This window comes from Anas platyrhynchos, chromosome 1 (assembly GCF_047663525.1).
Source record: "Anas platyrhynchos isolate ZD024472 breed Pekin duck chromosome 1, IASCAAS_PekinDuck_T2T, whole genome shotgun sequence".
Classification (NCBI taxonomy): Eukaryota; Metazoa; Chordata; class Aves; order Anseriformes; family Anatidae; genus Anas; species Anas platyrhynchos.
Window position 1 is genome coordinate 65,779,068 of NC_092587.1, and position 21,293 is coordinate 65,800,360.

At 39.2% G+C, this 21,293-nt stretch overlaps 1 protein-coding gene across 15 annotated transcripts in view; it reads left to right on the forward strand.

The window, feature by feature from the left end:
• The window catches only part of CALD1 (caldesmon 1), a 247,356-nt gene that overhangs the window by 106,117 nt on the left and 119,946 nt on the right, over positions 1-21,293 (forward strand). Inside the window, exon 3 of one of the 15 annotated variants that reach the window (XM_038178222.2) lies at positions 4,135-4,197. The exons of the other annotated variants lie outside the window; for them this stretch is intronic. The gene's annotated coding sequence lies outside the window, so the exon portion shown is untranslated. The remainder of the gene's footprint in view (positions 1-4,134; positions 4,198-21,293) is intronic. 15 annotated transcript variants of the gene reach the window in all.

Below are 21,293 nucleotides of genomic sequence, written 5' to 3' on the forward strand. Positions count from 1 at the left end.
ATATCATTGATTTCTGATACTTTTTGGCTATAAGGACATACTGACTTGCCAGTTGAATCTTTAGGAATCTTTCTCTGCAAGTGCTTCTGTAGAGAACGTAAGGACTTTCCCTTCCTGTGGTCTTTTGATGAGCTCCAGTTTACTGCTGTTCTTGTTCAAGACACATGCATAGCACTTATACTGAAATTCTGGCAGGTGGTGTTGCAAAATGCAAATTCTAGGCCAGAGAAAATGTTGGTAAGTAATTCAGTCCATCCTAGTAGCCCAAACGAAGGTTCCTACTTAAATGGTTTTTGAGTGGTGTTCCCTGTTCTGAAAGTGTCCCATGCAGAGCTTTATGTTTTTCCTCAGTTGATTTGTAATGGTGTTTAATTATCCTCCTCCTCACATAGTTTCTCCTAGTGTCTTAACCGATAGGGAAACTACTAGTTTCAAGGTTTAGATTATCCATCTAATTTATGTTATGCTTTGTCTGTTCTTCCCTCAGTGGATATGAAGACTTTGTCATTCTCTTCTCCCTTAACACGTATGAGGACACTTACCATGTCTTTTAGGTAAATTGAAACTTTCCATGGAGGCTGTGTCACCTAGATCTCTGATAACATTTACTGTCCTCTTTTGGACCCTCGCGCAATTCCCCAGCTTTCCCAAAGCAATGCACTTGCAGATGGACTCAGGACTCTAGCTGGGAACTGACCAGTCAGTACATGTTAAAAAATGGAGCATTCTTTGTAATTGCTGTGTTTAGAGCCATATGACATTATTTCTCCAGGGACATACGCTATCAGCCCTGTGTGTTGGGTTTTATTTATTTATTATAAGAACTGAGAACTACTGCCTCGTTTAGTAGTTCACTATCTATTACCAAACTAATATGACTTTTGGGGAGATCTGGCCTGTGCATTCAGAATTCTCTAAGCTGAACATTGCCTGTTTTTGCATGTTTTGACACTACTCGATAGTGCCTTTACTCACAGTTCCTGTCTTTTATAGGATTTTTTAAGCAATTAATAGCAAAATATGTATCAATGAAGAAACTTGTTCTTTTTAATCAAATGACTTAAGTTGCAAATGTATTCAGGCACATTAGGACCAAGTGGCTTCATGGGAGATATCAAACTGAAAAACAAAACAGGCTGAAATAGGGAGGCAAGCCCTAGAGCAAAGAGGGAAATGCATATGAAATGCTTCAATGAGTTTTTGAAAGTTATTAGGAGAACAGCAATTAGAAAAACACTTCAGGAGAGCAGGATGGATCTGGAGCCAAGTTTCTTTAGCACCTATGGGTGTGCTTCATATTCAGTTTTAATATCTGGTTTTAGAAATCTTGAGAAGAAAGTGGCAACGCTATGACAGAAGAGCAAACATGTTTTGTTGAAAGTGGAGCAAGTCTCGTGGAAGATAACATGTTATTAGAGGAGAAGCCACACTCCTTCCACAAAAGAGGAACAGCTTAAGGCAAGGTACTTGCTCCTCTAATCCTCTTTGTTTCCGCACAACTGAAAGACTTTTGGAGTCTTTGAAGTGAATTTACCATAGCAGTGAGGGAATCATCCAGATCTATACTTGGTCTCCTGCAAGCTTCCTAGACACTCAGATGAATGCTAATGAGGAAGACAACATGTACCTCCCCCCCAAGTATTAATTTAACATCATGTACATTGGTAGCAAAGCAATTGTCAGTTCCTAACATCCATTTGTCACAGTTTGATTATGCTGAATTCAGAATAGCAACCATGTAGTGAAAGGTTCATATATGTTCTTTCACCATCATTTCAAGCAGACTTCTACTTTGTAAAGGAAAGAGGAAATGAAAAAGTGTGTCTGTTATAACTCTGCAGTAGAGCAAAATCTCTGGAAATAAAAGGCTAAATAAATACAGAATTGAACTTTGTATTGTAATGAAAGATAGCGGTGAGAGTTCACAGAGTATCTCTTACTATAATTAAGTAAAGTCTCTAATCTTTTGAAGAATATGAAGTTTTTACATTATTTTCCCAGGTGTGAGTGTAGCTGATGGAGCCAGAGTATCCATGGTGAACTCTGTCATAGCCAGGGAGCTCTGTGTGGATCAAGCTGAATGCGAATGTGGTCAATGTGACGAGAATAAAAGACTTGCTAAAGGAATAAGCTTTCTTGCATTGGTGGCTGGCTAGCTACAGTATTCATCTTTACAAATATCAAAGTTCACCTCATAGGGTAATAACTGATACCCTGCAGACTTTCACTGTGCTAGGAATAGGAAGTAACTGCTGTTTCAAACTTTCCCATGCACTAAATGAGTAAAGACATATGTTTTTAAGCTCACCACCTTGTCTTTCTTTTTGAAAGTGTGCTGAAAGTTTTCTGTCTGACCCTAGAAATGTCTTGTGCACATTACTGTGGTAGATACATAGACCATTTATGTAGTATGAGCTTTTACAAACTGTTAACTGACATCCACAGAAACCTGAAATAGGCTTTCTAGTAGGTTTTGGGTCAAGATCTCAGTTATAATAAACGTATTGGAAACTGTCAGGTATGCAAAGGTAAACACTTGTTTTCCTCTTCACAGTGTAACAGAAGTGTAAACACATTTAATATTTGTTTAGTAATGTAAAATCTTATTTATATAGACTTATGAAGAAAAATCAAATGTTTTCCTTTTCCCTTCCCACCCTTTCCTCTGGGGCATTGTTAGTGTGTGTGCATATTTGATCTGATCCAAACTCAGGGAACTGAAACTTTTTTTTTCTTTTTTTTTTTTTCCACTGGCTGGATAAATTTTGGTCATTTTCCCAAGTCTCAGACATGTCAGTCCTGTCATTTTTCTTTCCTCAGATCTGTCTTTGAGTTCTTGTCTCTGTTACAAAGGTATGGATATTCAAGAAACATTTAAACAGCACTGTGGAAGTTGAAGTCCCCTTCTTACTATTAGGTCATGGTTCAGTGATAATATAAATTGTGCATTAGGGCTCCTAGTAATTAGTAAGAAACATTGTAGTTAAGACATGTAATGCAACTCTGGTATGAATTCTCTCTGCTAATTCATATCACTAGCAAGGAAACTGAGAGGTTAACTACGTTGGCAGGATTTTTGTTGGATTAGATGTTGCCTATGCTTGCAAAGCTGTCACAGGGCTGGTATAAATGTGTAATGCTCTGTAAACGAATAGGACAATAATGCGATCACAGATGATTGAATTTGCAGTTTTTGGTGATGTGTGTGCATAAACCTACTGATTGTGAAACCTCAGTCTCAGGTAACTAGTCAACCACAGTTAAGAATGCAAACTACTAAATACTTTTTTTTTCTTTTTCCTCCATTTTTTTTTTCTTTTTTAGAATTATAGGTGAATTAGTACACTTACAGGAAAGAGTATGTGAATGAAGGGAACAACTCAGTTATCATCTTTTATGAAGCCTGGTGTTATTTATGCCCTTCGAGCTCTGTAAACACCCATTAAAACCTTGGTGTATGTCATCAAATTTTTAATGCTGTTTTAATTACATAGCATCTGTCTACTCTTGAAATCTGGTTCAGATGACTAAAATACACGTGGAAAGAGGGCGAATAATTTTAGATATTTTATGAATGTCACAATGAGAACTCAGATATTAGTGTCCCTATTTTTTAGCTTGTGGTCTTGACGTTTCTAGGTATACCTGATAGATTAAGACATCATAGTGTTAACAGCAGTTATTGCTTTTGTCATACTGGAGGTGTTGCCTGTGCTTGAAATAACAACAATGGTGGTAGGAAAAATAAAATGAGTTGTTTAATGGTATTTAGATAAAGTTGACCTTAGAGTTGAATGCCATGGCTCCAGTGATGTGCCTTGGCCACAGGTCTTTCCTGTCTCTCTAAATAAAAATAAAGTGAAGCCAGCTAAAACATGTTGCCAGTTAAAAAGACTCTTCGATGGGGTACAGCTTGGCAAATAGAGAGCCAGTTTGCATCTTAAGAGGACCAAGGTTATCTTGGACAAGTCATTTCCTCTCACTGTTTCAGACCTTTTCTCTCTCCCATGTGGAAAGACTTGAATAGTTTGTCTTAATTCCCTGGGATCTGATCCTCTAACACCTCACTGAGGCTAAATGTGCAGCGGTTTGAAGCTGGTTTCAGCACTTTGTTACTGAGCTCTTTGTTTCTAGGTGGATTGCACGGAGCTGGCTTGATTCATTCTGAAGCTTATGATGCAGTGAGGCAACCTTTCGGTTAGTATGTTGGATGCTGAATATTCCATGGTTGATTTAGCTGGGTTCGTGCAGCTTTCCATACAACTTGCAGTTCTAGAAAGAAATTTATGTGTTTGAGTGAGTAACCAGTTACACAGGGCAAATGGCACTGTCTCAGATTACTGTATGAAAGGAAGTTTGGGTTTACCACTAATTGCAGATAAAAATTAATATTTGCAAAGGAGACACGTATGATTTATTTATAAGTGTTTTCTGTTTCCATAATGAAATTTCCTTCGGGTTTAAGTACAGTCATTTGGAGGAAAAAGCGGAGGTCTGTGGCTCATTAGTTTCTGGTGGTTGTCAGAAACCATTAATCAATTGCCCCTTTTACCAGCATAGGTCCTAATTCAGCAAAGCATTTAGGCACATGCTTAACTGTAAGCATGTGTTTCAGAGCATTTTGCTAAATAAGGGCTTTAATGTGGTTCAAGCTTGCCACATTTCTTTCCAAGTCTAAGGTTACCCCGAAATGACAGCAATAGCTAATACATCAGCTAAGGTGCCATGTACCTTCCTCACCTGTCTTTCTAGAAAGTGACAACCAAGGGGAAAAATGGGTATATTTTCCCTCTACCCCTTTTCTTCCATACCCATCAAATTTTACCTCAAATAGAGGCTTCTGTACTGAATAGTATGGCATATGAAATGGTAGCAAGCCAGGATCAGACTTGGTAGTCTGATAAGTCTAGGTAGGGTACAAGTACATCTTGAGAGCTGTCAGAAATTACAGTGGTTACTAGACCAGTATGACTTTTACATCTCAGCAGGAGGTTGGATGACTTGAAAGTAAAGGGAGCCAGTCTTACAGACCCTTCAGGATTTGGTTGTCTGGGAAGATGGTATGGTCCTTCCCCCCCCTCTCTTATGAAAGCCCAAACTCCCAACAATGACAGCCGTGCATCACACAGACAAAATCAGTTCATTACTGATTTTGCAGTAGGGATGCTGCCTGTTGAATCATCAGCACCAGTTTTTGATGGATATGATTTTCCTTTGGATTTCCTCCTCTGAAATGTTGGTGCCACTCAAACTTGTTTTTCTTGTGAATTCTGACATCATTTCAGCCTGAGGTAGTATATGGGAAGGAAAATGACTTCATTGATTCATGTTTCCATTTTCTTCCTTTTCTGTATTTGACAGCATCAAGAACACGATGGAACACTGCATGCAAGCCTTTGCCATGTACATTACACAGATGGAAATGTCAAATGAGCTTTGCCTTTCAGACTGAAGCAAAGCTTCCATTGCTCATAATGGGCCCTTTTCTTGATTCTAACATGCAGCCACTAGTTTAATGTGGAAATTTTTGCATGCCTTCTTTGACTTTCTATCAGTATTTTCTCTAACTATATCCTGAAGAAAAGAAACTGAAACATACCACTATCTGCACTTGGTTAACAGTTTGTTACTACACTTGTGGGGGACTCCAGAACTGTTATTAATGAAAAACATCCCAAGACCTCAAAGATATAACATCTGAGTAGATGAGAATGAGGGGGCGTCAGGGGAAGAAGCACAGATGCAACCTTTCTCCATTGCTCCCACCCCAAACCCTTTCCCTAAATCACATAGCAGAGCTGGACAGATAAGTCCTGTCTTGAGTCTCAGGTCAGCTTTCTTTTTGGTGGTAACAGGTATCTTTCAAAGGCCCAAGATGTCTTCTGTAGCTTGAGCCATAATAGTGGAAGGGGCTCCTTAACATGGGTCTCCTCTGGGACCCTAAATAAAAATGTCAGCCTGCCAGTGGTGAAATTATTTTGATAAAGGACTCTTTTGCTCCTCTAGCATAAATTCCTGAGGCAGGTAAAAACAAAGAATTTCTGTGATGGTTTCTTAATTTGGAATATGTTCCTTAGATTTTGGTTTTGGAAAGTCAGAGCAATAAGTCAGAGCAATAAAAATGGAAGTTTTAAGATAATTCATGTTTTTTCTTCATATCGTGGTCATATTGTTGCTTTGAGTTCCTAGTTGTTTTGTGCTTTTTTAATGTGCAAGAGGGGGCTTCACATATGATATTTCTGTTCTGTGGTTTGCTGAGCACCATGTGTTGAGGGTATCACAGTTCTGTCAGGAGCTGAAGCTGGAGACTTTGGGCAAGACTGTGGGCAAAGGAAAAGTCAGTCATTACCACTCTGAAACAGTCATGTTGCTACTTAAATTCTGTTGCTTTAGAGGAAGCGGCACCTCTGAGGAAAGGGATTGTTGATAGTACACAGATTACTTAATTGTTAAGATGAACCATCCAGTCCTGCCAAGTCCTGAGAACCTATAGATGGCCCTGGAAACACTGAATCCTTGGCCATCCATAGAAGTCACTCAGCAACAGCAGAGATTTGATTGTGAGTAATTAAATAAATTCCCTGCATTTGTTTCTAGACCTTGAAGTTTAACAAAAAAGAAAAGGGAAAGCATGCTCAGGGAACAAAAGGAGAAATGGTAGGCTATGTGTAATTAATACAGATTTAACTTTGCTGTCTATGATGATGGTATGCAGTGATGAAGGGGATGTTTTCTGTGATTTATTTTCTTCTACTTTAAAGTAGTGGAGCTCTAAAAATGACTAATGAATCTCCTTTCAAGGTTCATATCTATGACCTAATTCATATGCACAGAAATCTTGTCTTTCCCCTTAACTACAGCAGAAAGTTGAGGGTTGCTCATCTAAAGAGCGTTAGAGGCCAAAGCAGAGACCCTGGACAAGATCCAGCACAAATAGTTGCATTCCAGTGAAAACAGGAATCAGATGTACAGGGCACATGATAGTCTAATTGGCTGATGCTATTTACCATATGTTAATTGTAAGTGTTATTGTAAGTTATGATGTTGATTATAGCAGTAATTACAGCAGTTTCATGTAAGATGCTGAGTTGTTAAAAAGTCTGGTAAAAGCAATTGTTATTATCTGGGAAGCACTGAAATTTGTTCTTTACAACAAAGCCTTTTTAATGTGTATTGTTCGTATCTTCAACTGTTTCAAATTGTAATATTTAGGACTAGCTTACACTAGATAGGTGATTACCTAAGCAGCTGGCCTGTTCTACTTTTATATTATGACATATAGTATGTTTTGTATGTTTGCATACTGTATTTAGTGCAACATTTATCGCAAGATATATCTGTGTACGGTTATCACAGAACAATTGCAACTGGAAGAGAATTCTGGAGATTTTGTAGTCCAAAGCCCCTGCTCAAAGCAGGGTGAACTAAAGGAGGTTGCCCAGGCTTGTGTCGAGTTGGGTGCTGAATATCTCCAAAGATGAGGACTCTATAACCTCTTTGTTAAAATTCATATGGTTCTGTTTTGGCCCATTCTTGAACTTCTCAAGGTCCTTCTGATAGCAGCACAGGCATCTGGTGTACCAGCCACTGCTTTCAGTTTTATATTGTCTGCAAACTTGCTGAGGGTGTGCTCAGTTCCCTCATCGAGCCCATTAAAACAGATGTTATGCAGTATGGGCCCCAGTGTTGACCTATGGGGTACACAGTTAGTGATCAGCTTCCAGCTGGACTTTGTGACCCTGGTCACTGCCTTCTGGGCCTGGCATTTCTTCCAGTTTTCAATCCACCTCTTTGTCAAAGGGATGTTATACCCTATGAGACAAGTGTCAAAAGCCTTACTAAAACTGAGATAAAAAAACTTTCACTGCTCTCCCAATCTCAAAATAGACTGGAAAAAAAAAAAAAAAGACTAATTTGTCCATGCATGGAGTGGTACATCATCTTTAAATGTAAACGAGTGTAACCAGAAGTAAAAATAAGGTTATCTAGACCAAGGATAATTTTTTTTACAATCTGAAGGTGATAGAATTTTTCCTGAAGAATCTTCTAAGATAGAAGGTACATGTATCCCAGTAAAACTTAAAACTTATGAGGCTTAGACACTGAACTGTCATTTATAGCTTCAGTAATCTATATCTTGCTTCTCCCTAGAAACCTGCACATTGGCCAAGCCAAGTCCATGTCTGTCAGAACTTATTTTTGAGCTTGAGAGCAAGGCATGGGTAGCATATTTAATGAGCCTCTTCCAGAGTTCTATGATCAAAGCTTTTAAATTCAGTACTTTTTTTCCAAGTTTACTTTATAAGGGGCTGGTCAGTGATCACAGGAATTTACAGTGAAGTTACTGATATGAATGATGTATCTTACAGATACCCATGGAAAATGACATCATTGTTCATTAGGAATAATTAGCAACCCACTAACATGCTCAACTACTAATATATTCTACTTAAGAATATATTCTAGCCCATTATAAAATAGGCTAGAACCCTAATAATTGTTAGTAGCCTTGTTTATTAACATTTAATATTAGTGTTATCTGTGTTTTGCTTTCTGTTACCCTACCTCCAGAATGAAAATCTTCATATCGAGAATTTGCATTTGCTCCAGTGAAGTAGAAGGGTTGCCCTGGTTTTAGTCTCCTTTTAAATGTCTAGCTACTTGATGCAGCCATCTGTAGACATGAGTCGTCATTATTCTCTTAGTTGCAAGGAGTGAATAGTTCAATGCATAGAGCATCGTACCCTAAGTACTGATGCCACGATGTTAATGGAACTCAGATTGTGTTTTGTAGACAAATTCCACTTGTAGTTTGGCAGCTGAAAATCAGTCTTTTGACTGATGAAAAGCATATAACAAGGACTGAGCCTCTTATCTTGTACTGTCTGTATGTTGTTGAGTTATCTTATAGTACAAGAAAGAGTAAGAAAATGATCAAAACAATGGGCTCATCCTTCAGACAAACCTGTCAGGCACACTGCTGTAGTTCCTTTCTAGTACAGAGAGGTCCCAGGATTTATTCTGCCAGGAGACCAGCTGCAGCTGTGGTCATGGTAGTAGTGTGGATCATTCAGACTGAGCAATGTGTCTGCTGTTCTCCACGGCTCACATTCTTGAAATGATCTTTCTGGAAGTAGTTGGGCTGGCCACTTTCACATGGGATACACAAAGGAACCCCAAAGAGAACAGAGATGATCATCTGATTGCACTAATGAGCATGGTGGGGAGGGAGAAGCAAGGACAGGGACAGTCCGGTGACTTTTTTTTTTTGGACATGGTCTTATTCTCAAACATGTATGGAAAACCTTACTGTTGGTGCATGCTTGCAGACACAAGAGTTCTTGTTATGTGTCACCATGCTTCCCCTAGAATACGGTGCTGAGGTTTCCCTTTGCATTTACATTGGAAAGAAGATGACATTCTATCCATGTTCTACAATCAAGTAGTCACCCAGAACCATGCCATTATAACAAGCTTTCAAGATGTACCAGCAGACAAGAGAGAAAAGCTTTTCTACTTAAAAAAAAAAAAAAGGATGGTGTTTCACACAATCACAGTATGTATGTGTTTCACACAATGGACAGTATGTATTGCTTTAAGAGACTGATTTTTTTCTCCATTCTCTCAAAGTGGAAGGAACTCAAAACAGGGGAAATTGCTGTGTTGAAGGAGAGGCTACTTTGATTTATGTCATCTTCAAAGTGTTCAGACTTCCAGCCACACTCTAAGCTCTCACACTGAAATAACTATGTCTACCCAGGGATTTGTAAGGGCTTAGCTGCATCTGTTCAGAATTGTACCTCTCATTGAAGTAGTGCAGCTTTACCTTCCTAGCATAGGCTGTTTGCATACCACGCAAAGACTGCAGTTGTAAGAGCAAACTTGAACTGGTTATACTATCCATGATTGTTTTTTGTGTCTGTGTGCATTTCTGCTCTAGCAAGAAAGCTTACTTTAGATGGTGTAGTCCACAGTTACTTGGCTGTGGACATGGTGCCAGGAAGATGAAGCAGAGGGTACCCAAGGAGAGGAAAAACCATCATGACTGCCAAGTATGACTAACCAGTCTGTGCATTAGGGCCGGTATTTGAAAATAGTGACAAATCAATCCCCAGGAAAACGTGCACCTCTGTGAATGAAAATGACTAGGTCATTTTCATGAGTGTTTGTCCTAAAACTAGGAGATGTTGGTTGCAGTTGCTTGGTCTGCTCCTGAGTCTTAGGCCACAGGCACCTCATGAAAAAAATGCAAATAATTGATGAAGATTTGAGATTTCATATCAGAGTGTAAATATACATACCATATACCAGTTCATGATATATGTAGGGAATATCTTCCTCTTTAAAGGAAAGGAGGAGGAAAATAAGTGGATACTTTTCAGCTTTGTGACCTGTTTTCAAGAACTACAGTGCAGTAAGAGCCTTTAAAATCATAGTACATATGCTGAAGAGTTCTATGATAAACAATTTCCAGCTTTCTCATGGATGCTTGTCTGTAATTTTATTAGATCTATCATGAAATGAGGATGTTGCACAGTTTGGGAGGCTGAGAAATCTTGATAGAGAATAGAGATTTTTAACCATGTATGATCCTCACAGATGTTTGGTCCAAGTACAGGTGATCCTACTTGCAGTTCCAATAGTGATCTAATGATATTGCTGCTGCTTTTGTATGCTTAGAACAAGACAATACTTGGGGTCTTGTCTGAAGCTCCCACTCTTTTCTCCTTCCTTCTCTTCTCTTCTCCCCTTATGGTTTAGATGTCTTTTGTGGCTAGATAAAGAAACTCTTTACAGTGTGCTTTGCTTTTGGCTCAAACAAGAAAGTCAACAGCAACAGAATTGCTATTTCTAGCAGAGAAAGCAGTTTATCGTCTTGTATCACATTTGTTGCTACCCTCTCTCCATTTTCAGAACACACCACTGAAATAATTTGACAGAAACCAGTTTTATGTTTTTATGTTTCTAGGAAGTGAAGCTTTTTTTTTTTTTTTTTTTTTTTTTTCTCTGTAAAGAAAACCAAATGAAACAAAAGCTGGTTTGCTATTTGACACACTAGGAGGCCTCCATGTAAGGTCTTCTTCACTCATAGCAGTCTGTGACTGTGTACAAGTTATTTATTCTTTCTTTGTTACAATCAGCCTATTGCAAAATGAGGATAGAAACTACTCCATTCTTCATAAGGTTGCTGTGAGATTGAAAGCTGTGAATCACTCAGTGTTGCAGTGAAAATAATATGGATACTGTAGAAACAAAAATTTTTACTGTGGTTGAATGCTGACTGAAAGTGATAAAAGAGATATTTGTGAGTCTGTATTGCAAGAAACCACATAAAGTTAGCCAGGGGAAGAGAGAACGTAGTACCTGAAGCCTTCCCTGTGTGGAATTTCAACAATGTTCCTCTCAAACTGGGATTCAGCTCTTTTGATTTCCTACAGACATACAGAGGGCTGGTAATGCTGGGTGGTTTGCTGCTAGAATGATCAATAAAGCTGCCACCCTAGTCTGGCACCTTGGGTGGAAAAAACAGCTAAACATTAAGTGGGAGTTAAGATTGGTTCACTCTGTCCCTAATTGGGCTGGCATAGCTGCCACTGCCATCTCCGGTACTCCATCAGCTTTGTAGATCAGTGAAAGATTTTGTTCTATGAGACTATTAATCCAACATCAACTCTTAGAAAGACTCATAACTACTTGTTTGGTTGCCCACCACCCCTCCCTCTCCAAATGTGTCATAGAAAAAGATTATCACTCAGAAACAGAAGTGGGACCATATCATTAATTTGCAGTCTTGCTGTTAAATAATGAATTTGTCATATCACACAGAAGAATCATTTCTTCAGCACAGAACCAGCATGCTAGGCATTTCACTGCAATATCAAAGTCCACGGGAAAAAGTCAAGGAGTACCGTCTGAAGGAATTACGTTGGCCATTCCAAATTCCAGCTAAGGAATCCCTAGATGACAATTATTCAGGCAGTTTCTGCTCTCTGGTGGGTAAAAGTCAGAATTAGAAAAATATCTGAGATGATGAATAGCTTGGAGGAGAACAATCTAATTGTTTTGACGAAAGCTGTTTTGTCAATTAAACTCAGAGCCACAATACCAGCCATCTAACTTATCAAACATTCATTCTTTTTTTTTTTTTTTCCTTCTTTGATTATCCCTCTTTAATCTTCTGTTTTTAAAAAGATAGGTAGAATGATCCCTGCTCTGTGAAATATTTGTTGTTATAAGGCTTTTTGAGCAGTTTATCTATCTGACAGTAAATCAACACAGATTCCTTCTCTGTTGGTGTGTGGGCCTCTTTTCTAGACGCAAAATCAAGCAGTGCAGATCATCTGCCTTTGTTTCCAGTAGCAGGGATAAGCAGAACTGAGAATACTACAAATATAAAAGAATAATATGAGACTATCTTCAATGTGACACCATGCAGTTTCAACCAGAGTCAGCCTTAAACTGTAGGAGCTATAATGGTTGCTTTGAGTTTCTAGTATGATGGTCCCAGCTCTAGTTTATTGTTAAACTTTTACATGCTAATCTGTTCTCAGGCTGGTTTCATTCCCTCTGCGCCAATTGTTCATAGAATCACAGAATCATAGAATATCGTGAGTTGGAAGGAACCCATAAGGATCATCGAGTCCAAGTCCCGGCACCACACAGGTCTACCCAAAAATTCACACCGTATGACTAAGCGCACAGTCCAAATACTTCTTAAATTCAGACAGACTTGGTGCAGTGACTACTTCCCTGGGAAGCCTGTTCCAGTGCACGACCACCCTCTTGGTGAAGAACCTCTTCCTGATATCCAGCCTGAACCTCCTCTGCCGCAGCTTTACTCCATTCCTGCAGGTCCTATCACTGGTCACTAAAGAGAACAGATCGGCGCCTGTCCCTCCACTCCACTTCATGAGGAAGCTGTAGGCTACAATGAGGTCTCCCCTCAGCCTCCTCTTCTCCAGGCTGAACAGGCCAGTGACCTCAGCCACTCCTCATACATCTTCCCCTCTAGGCCCTTCACCATCTTCATAGCCCTCCTCTGGACACTCTCCAACAGTTTCACATCCTTTTTGTACTGTGGTGCCCAGAACTGCACACAGTACTCAAGGTGAGGCCGCACCAGTGCAGAGTAGAGTGGGACAATCCCTTCCCCCGACTGACTGGTAGTGCTGTGCTTGATGCACCCCAGGGTACGGTTGGCCCTCCTGGCTGCCAGGGCACACTGCTGGCTCATATTCAGCTTGCTGGCTCATATTCTGTTCTTCCCATCTTTTTAATCTTTGATGCTTTTGTACCCCTGCCAGTCTTTCTCTACTTTTTACATCCTCTTTCCCCGTAGCTTTAATTTTCCACATACATTGTATTGTGTGTTTTGAGTGTTTTCCCCGAGTATAGGGTAGATTTCTCTGCATAGATACTCATTCTGTCAGCTTTTTTCATGTAGCTGCCACTGGGAATGTTATTCCTCATCTGCATAGATATATGGTCTTACAGGTAAAACATTGGGACTACAGACACCAAATTTCCTTTCTCTGACTTGTATCAAAACAAAAAAAAACTCATCTGGTGGCAACTTCACATCAGTGCCATGATGCAACATTTATTCTGACAGCACAGGACTCTTCTGTTTGAGCTAGAGTATTCGCTCTTTCAACTGGAAGAAGTCACAACTTGGCAGCCTTCCAAGGGATGAAGTTAGGCGTTGCTTCATATATGAACTATTTGATTCCCAGATTTCCAACTGGACTGGAAAAGGAAGATGGGGTGTATTCAAATTGGAATAATATTATTTGAACTGTAGTTTTGTTATATTATGTGGTAGGAGAAATTAGTGGAGTAGGGGGCTATTGTTTAATTTTGTATATTTCTGCAGCATAAAAATCCTGAGGCTGACAAGAAGGTTATGTTTTAAAATAAGAAATACATAAAACTTAAACATTAGTCTTATTGAATTCTACTTAGTGAACGAATCAATATGTCTATATGATACTCAACTGTTTATTGGTCTAATGTGACCCTTATAGAAAGACTGATTTGGGCAAATGGCATTGAGACTTAAGATTAATAAACTCCCTGAGTGTTGTTAACAATGAGAGCTGACAATAGACAACATCAACTAGTTTCCCATGAGAAACAAAGGAATATCAAAGGGCTATAAATAGCATTCCATTTTCTGTTTGCCAGATGAAGATGCGACATGTGTCTGGTTTTAAATGTTTTGCCCATTTTGGCACATGCTCGCATTTTCAGTAGTCTAGCTTCCTGGTCTGAGTTTTAAAAGTCAAGCAAGTAGAGCCTCCCAGCCACTTAAATCACATCAGAATCATTGAGTTGATCTTCATTGATATAACTACTCTTCTAGATTAAAGGCCAATGGCATTTCTGTGTAACTTTATTGCAAATCTCTCTTCCTGGACAGATCTCTTATTTTCCATTTGTATTTTTGAGTTTCTCTTTGTCTCTTTGGTTCCCCTGTCCTATTCGGTATTTGTGTGATTGTACCCTCTGGCATTATACAAACAATACAATGAGCCTCCAAAAGCTTTTTTTTTTTTTAATATATTTTAAAATTATTATTTTTTTTTTTTTAGATTGAGCTATTGCACATCTTGAAGAAAAGCAAAAATGCTGTAAGAAGGAGAGCAGAATCCTCTTTAGTAGTCAGAATGAGGAAGTACCTATTTTGGTAGTCAAATAGTCAACCTATCTGGAAAAGGAAAAGTTTAAATGAGAAGTCTTTCACTCAGATCTCTCTGCTTTCATGTAACCCTTAGACTCAAGCTGCAAGTGACCATCTGAAAGACAAAACTGCCCCTCTGATCATGTTTAATTCAACTAAATTCTATTCTTACATGGAAATTTGTGTAAAACTGAAGGAGGCTGAAGCACAGCATGTTTAGGTTCTGCCAGTGCCAAACTATTCTTCCCCCCTTCTCCCTCCCTTCTCTTATTTTCTAATGCTGAATCCAATTTTGTGTTGCCATAAAAGAGAATTAATGTTCACAGAATTAGTTTCAGCTCTGTTTCAAAGCTTAATTACCCAGAAAAAGTCATTCTCTGTTGTACACTGTTGGTCACTAAGCTGTTGAAATATTTACATTTGGTTAGGATGAGGAATAACATTTAAGTTCCAAGGGATTTTTAATGGTTTTTTTTTTTTTTTTTTTTTTTTTTTTTTTTTTTTTAATATGGTTTGGGTAACAATGACTTGAACTCTCACTAGTTGCAGCAACATTTCTTTGTGATTCTATGTCCTTGAGTCAAAACAAATGTATTGCTTCGCCTAATGTGGTTTTCTTTTTCTCTTCCAAAAAATATGCAAAGCATAAAGAAAACTGTTTTGCAACCCAGTATCTTCTTTCTCCTATGCTTACTGTTGCATTGCAAATAATGTGCATTATGCTATTTAGTTACCTAACCTCATCTTCTGTGGTGAACCCCACATTTTTTCTGGAGTTGATGGAAGATTCAGATACTTGGGGAATTTGAATGAGAGTCAGCAGATAATGACCAAAGCTGAATAATGAAAATATATCTATCTTAGTTTTCACAAATGCACAATCTTTCTGGAAATGCATAAAGACCTCGTGTCTCTGCTTTTCTACTCCACATCTAGCCTAATCCTTTGGCTAGGGCTCCTTTCAAGACTGAAGGGTTAAATATCACTCTGTGCAGCTGGGATGGAGGCAGGGTCTTGTGAAAATGTGGGTGAATCAACAATTCTGTAGCACACTGTTTTTGTTCAGGACTCTCGTGAGAGTCACTCAGCATGGAATAAATAATTAAATATTCTATACTCTTCACCAATGAGCTTTTTTAAAATGCAAATTAGAGTGACTCCAAATAGATGCAAGCAAGTCCTACTCCAGAACAGAACTTAGGGTGGTGATTTGATATGTATGATAGTACTTATCTGTGGTGCAGGAGGTAGATGTAAATATTTTTCCTTTACTTGAGTTCTGGTTTTCTCACCAGCTAGCTGAATGACTAATTATTAGATTAATCTTTGTTTCAGCAGAACCTGATACCTTGGTTCAGTTGAATAACAGAATGGTTGAGGTTGGGAGGAACCTCTGAGGGTCATCTGGTCCAACCCGCTGCTCAAGCAGGGCCACCCAGAACAGATTGCCTAGGACCATGTCCAGGTAGCTTTGGAATATTTTCAAAGGAGGAGACTCCACAACCCCTCTGGGCCACCTGTGCCAGTGCTCAGTCACCTGCACAGTAGAGAAGATATTGAAGAAGGATATTTCTATAGAAAATTTCAGTGATCTGTTTGAGGGGTGGAATTGCCCCATCAACTCCTATCCTACATTATGTTTTATTGGAACAATTGCAACTGGCTCTGGTTAGGTATTTAATATGAATTATGGTATACAACCAAAAAACAAAATGAAGATAACCAGTAAAACAGGTGGGGAAAAGTAAAAGTTGATTAAACAAGATAAGATTTTGAAATGTGTTGTGGAAGAGGTGTGGTGAAATGGTTGTGGTAAGGCTGGTCTGTGGCTAAGACTTTGGTAGGAGAAAGCTGTTCTGAAGATAGGCATGAAGGCACACAAGAAAGGTGTAAGAGAGATGAATGAACAGCAAAGAGGAGGCAGAGTAATGAGGTAATCAACCTTTCAAAGTAGTTAAACTTTAAGTGCTTGGAACGTATGAAAAGCTCAAACCAAGTCTTTGGATCCTTCAGTTTTTCGCTGCTAATGGGCCAACTCCTGCTTGTGTAGCAAGGACTGCAGAGAAGCAGTGTAAGATCTTCACTGGCCAAATTTCCTCTGCTTTTAGACACAAGAAAATTCCATTAAAAAAAAAAAAAAGAAAAAAAAAAGGACAAACTCCAGTCCAGGCATGAATAAGTAGCATGTTAATATTTGATTGAAGAGAAGCAAGACTGACCTTGGAAGGATTAATGTGGGTCTGTTGAAATCTTCATTAAAAGGGCTGCCCAAAGAGGGCCTCTATCAGTCGCACACATGCAGTCTCAGGAAGTGCAGTCATGTGTACTTGTGTAGCTAGCAAGGTCAGCACTGAAGATGAAATAATTAACAAAGAATTAAAAATGATAGTCTCTGACTAGTTTTAATCAAGGAAGCATTCATGTGAGAGAATAGAGAATGCCTTAAAAGTTAGGCCGCTCTTTGTGGTGCTGCAGACTGACCTAAATTTTATGGCCATGGTTTTTCTGCAAAATCTATAAATACTTTGGAAAAGAAGAGGGAGGGGAAGTAGAGGGAGGGAGGTAAGGAGGGGGAATGAGAATGAAGTAAAACTTTTTTTTTTTTTTTTTAATGGAATGCTAACCAATCCCTTGGCAACAAAGCCCATGTTTATTTTTAATTAAAAAAATAACATAGCTGGGTTGACTTCAGTTTTCCCAGCTGCTATTCTTCCATCACAACGGCTCTCTGGCCTGTTTTCCCTTGCTGATTTCTTTCATCATTTGCACTTAGCTTATATGTGTTACATAGATTTTATGTAATATTTCCTACTATTGGAAGTAAAGTTAACAGTCTAAACAAGTAGCTGGGGCTCAGTCATCTAGATTCTCATCTATAGTACCTGAGCATGCCCTTCCTTTTCAAAAAGTAACAGGTGTGACCAAGATAGCTTTTTTATGTGCACATTCCATGCTGTTTTATATGGCTGCCAAGTGAGGAAAGATTTAAACTGTATGCTGAATTTATGAGTTGTAGTTCATTAAAATAAATGGACTGGGTTTGGCAAGGTTCAGGTATCACTGAGCACTGGGGTAGTGTTTGAAGGCTGACAAGCAGCCTTGGTGGTTTTTCTTTAGGTGATCAATTGCAAACTGCTAGTTTTTGTGTTTGCGCATTAAGTGAAAAGGTAGAAAATAGACATGCGTAATAGGCCTTGCCCAACAACTTAATTTTCTTGTACTATGGGGCAGAACAGGAAGAAGTTGGGATGATGATGATCCATTCCTCCATATGTCATGACAGAGCTGATGATTTGTATAGCGAAGATGGTGTCCACCCCTAAAAGTTGATTCCTGAGTGAATAAAATTTAAGATTTCTGTGGACATTTAGAGGTTCCTGAATGTTCAGGAGCATCTGGTGCTTTTTGTGGATGTTCATAAGCTAATTAAAGTTGAGTTGTTAATGCTGTAGCCTTAAAGGTTCATATACTGGTGCCAGCAGCAATGTAAGCTGACAGCAACACATTTACAATTATTCCTGAAGAGAAATGTAGTTGCTGGGGAAAACAAAACAAAACATAACACAACAACAACAACAACAACAAACAAAACAACAACAACAAAAAAGAACAGTGGTTTGTGGGGTCACTGGAACCAGACCATGGAAGAAGATATAACTATATGTATTAATTGCCAAACAATGATGCCACTGGGACTGTCTTTGCAATGTGTGATTTGCATTCATTCCATATATAATATGACCATTAAAAAAAAAAAAAGATATTTGCACTGGTTATTCCTGAATAAGTGGCAGTATTTTGGTGTACTATCTTTTTTCCTGTGGAAATTTAGCTCTGCTCATATTGCCTCAGTTAGAAGCCAGAAAGGCAAGCACAAATGAATATGAATGATCCTAATCTGAATAAATATTGCTACCCAAGCATTTTTAAGGCCCCAAAGTATTTGAAAAAGATTGGAGATTTCTGGAATAGGCAGCTTTTGCTAATTGCTAGCTTATTGTTTTGGCATGTAATACTTTACCCCTTCTAAAAATTGGTTTACTTTGGGTTAGTACTTAAATATTTAATAATAGTCAAATAAAATGCAATGCTTGTGGTCAGTTGAATGGTTTGTCCTAAGCTCTTTATAACAGATTAAAGCAGTAGTGAAATAATGTGTTTTGAGCTGACTCTTACTAGGAGAATGCTGGAAGATTGTCTTAGGAGGAAGGTGGTATGAACTGGAAAACTGAAAGAAAAAAGGTATTTGGTACAAACCTGAAATAAATCCTGAAGCACTGAAAGTGGAACCATATGTTCCCCTCCACGAAGTTTGGGAACTTTCATTCTTAGAGTTACATTTTGGCTTGTTATAGAAATGTTCCCCAAGGACTAACCTAGAAAACTTGAATTAAACCTTCTGCACTCCAGGGGAGGCAGTTCTCCAGAGACTTTCTGCTATCCCGTCTCCAGTGAAAAACCCATGTGAAGGGAAGCCACGGAAGACGTTCACATGAACCTTCCCTGCTGAGGGAATGCCTTCATTTGCACAAAGCTCTTTTCTAAACTGCTTTATTTTTATGGGAGCTGTGAGCTCTAGGATCCTCAAATAGTAACTTTTAGTGCCGGCACTAATCCTGTCAATCACAGTTCTCAGAACCGCCATTAATTAAAATTCCCTGAAAAGGACACAATTTGTAGAATGTTCCCTGTAGCTCCCTCTCTCCTGACACTCATCCCAGCAGTGTGTTCATGTTCAATAACTGAAAAAGACGTAGAAGAGGAGAAAACCAGAGCTTTCACAAGACAACCTTTTTGTTATTACAGACTTTTTTTGGCTGCACTCCTCTGCTTTTTTTGAGTAAATTCCTTCATTTGTCATGTTGAATGATGCTAGCAGCTGTCAAAATATGCTTTAAATCAGTCAGTTTCCATTTGTGGACTGTTGCAAGTGACTATTTTCTGAATTATTATGCAGTAATTTTTAATGGATTATTAATACTTGGATCAAATCTGTAAGCTTTCTGTAACCCTTTTCTAAATGGGACAGTAAACCCCACTCTTCTTGCAGTTGTTAGAGCAGCTAACAGTAGATACTTTGAAAGTTTTGCAGCAGTGATTGACTGGATATCTCAGGAGATGTAGATTTGCAGGGAATTTGGGACTTCTTTTTAGCAGTAAATATTTTCCCTCAGCAGCATGTTCTGTTGCAGACATGCCTGTACCCACTGCCAGTGATGTAGGAGAGTATATGTTCGAACTCTGGATGATCAAAAGGGATCCTTGATCAAGCTTTGGTTTTTAAATTTAAAAACGTTTGTCCTTCCAGATCAAAAATTCAAAGGGAAAACCCTTCTGGCATTGGCTTTCCCTTCCTGCTTATGTTGCTGCAGTGTTGGGGAGACAGGTTTACATGAGAACAAATGGCTATTCTGGAACAGGCTTGGCCTGTCTTTGCTGCCACTGATGTCCATGAGACAGCAGACCCTGCGTGGAGCAAGCAAAGAGCACAACCCCTCTTTTTTCCTGTGGGCAGTAAGTGCTGAACAAAGCAGGAAGAGATGAGGAGTCTGGTTTTCTGCTAATGTGAATGCCACTGTGGTGTGGTTAGCAAATGGTTTCTGCTTAGTAGCACGCACATGGCCAAAGAAGGAAGCAAGTGCTATATTTGTGTGGCTGGGGATGATGTTCAGCCCGCATCTGCTCATATGTATGCATACTTGGCTTATTTGTTAGCCTCTGCTTTCAAGAATAACAATGCAAAGAACTTTTGCAAATGCGAAGTCTACTTCCACTAGGCATGAGCTATATCTTGTCCTACCTTTTGGTTGTGTTTAACTTCAGGAAGCAGTTCTCCTGTATTTCCTGTCTCATACAAGGCTGTATAGAATAACAGTCTGTATTTGTGTCAGTCATTATGTCCAAATGTTGCTCCCTTCACTGAGGCAGTGTCATTGTCTGTGTAGGAGGGATGATCACCGGAGTCCTAGGGAGCTCTACTGCTGAGGTTACTGCAGGGATAACTGGCATTTTAAGGTGGTTGGCAAGAAATATGCCATTGCCTGAAACTCTAGGTCAGTTGAGTCGCTGTTTAAAAGGATTTCAGCAGCTTAGATGAAGGGAAGAGACAATTCTCTCCTTCACAGGCTCTCTTCTAACATGTATGCTGTCTGGCATGGTTTTAAAGACCAGTCATGATTATAAGGTCTGATTCAAACTGTAATTGAGAACGTTCATTGAGCAGCTTAGCACATGGGTTGCAGCGTGCTCAGGGTGCCCCAGAGTCCTATTCTGGCAAACCATTCTCTGTACTGCTATGCCCATGGTGTTGGGAGGGGATGGAAAGTGGTGTCCATGGGGCCTCCAAGAAGTTGAACTGCAAAAGGTGGGTGGATGTTGGAGAAGGATTTTTTTCCTCCCTGCTCTTCAGATCTCCGATATATTCTGCAGCTGGGCTGGAAGAGGCACTGCTGACAGCATGATTTTCCTCTTCTCCAACTCTTTACCTCCAGACCCTGAACACATCTGGACAATCAGGACCATCAGCCTTGTATGTTATGCAGCCTGTGTGGTTCATGATCTGTAGTTCAACCAGAAAATGTGACAGTGGGAAACCTTTCCCTGCAGCTCACGT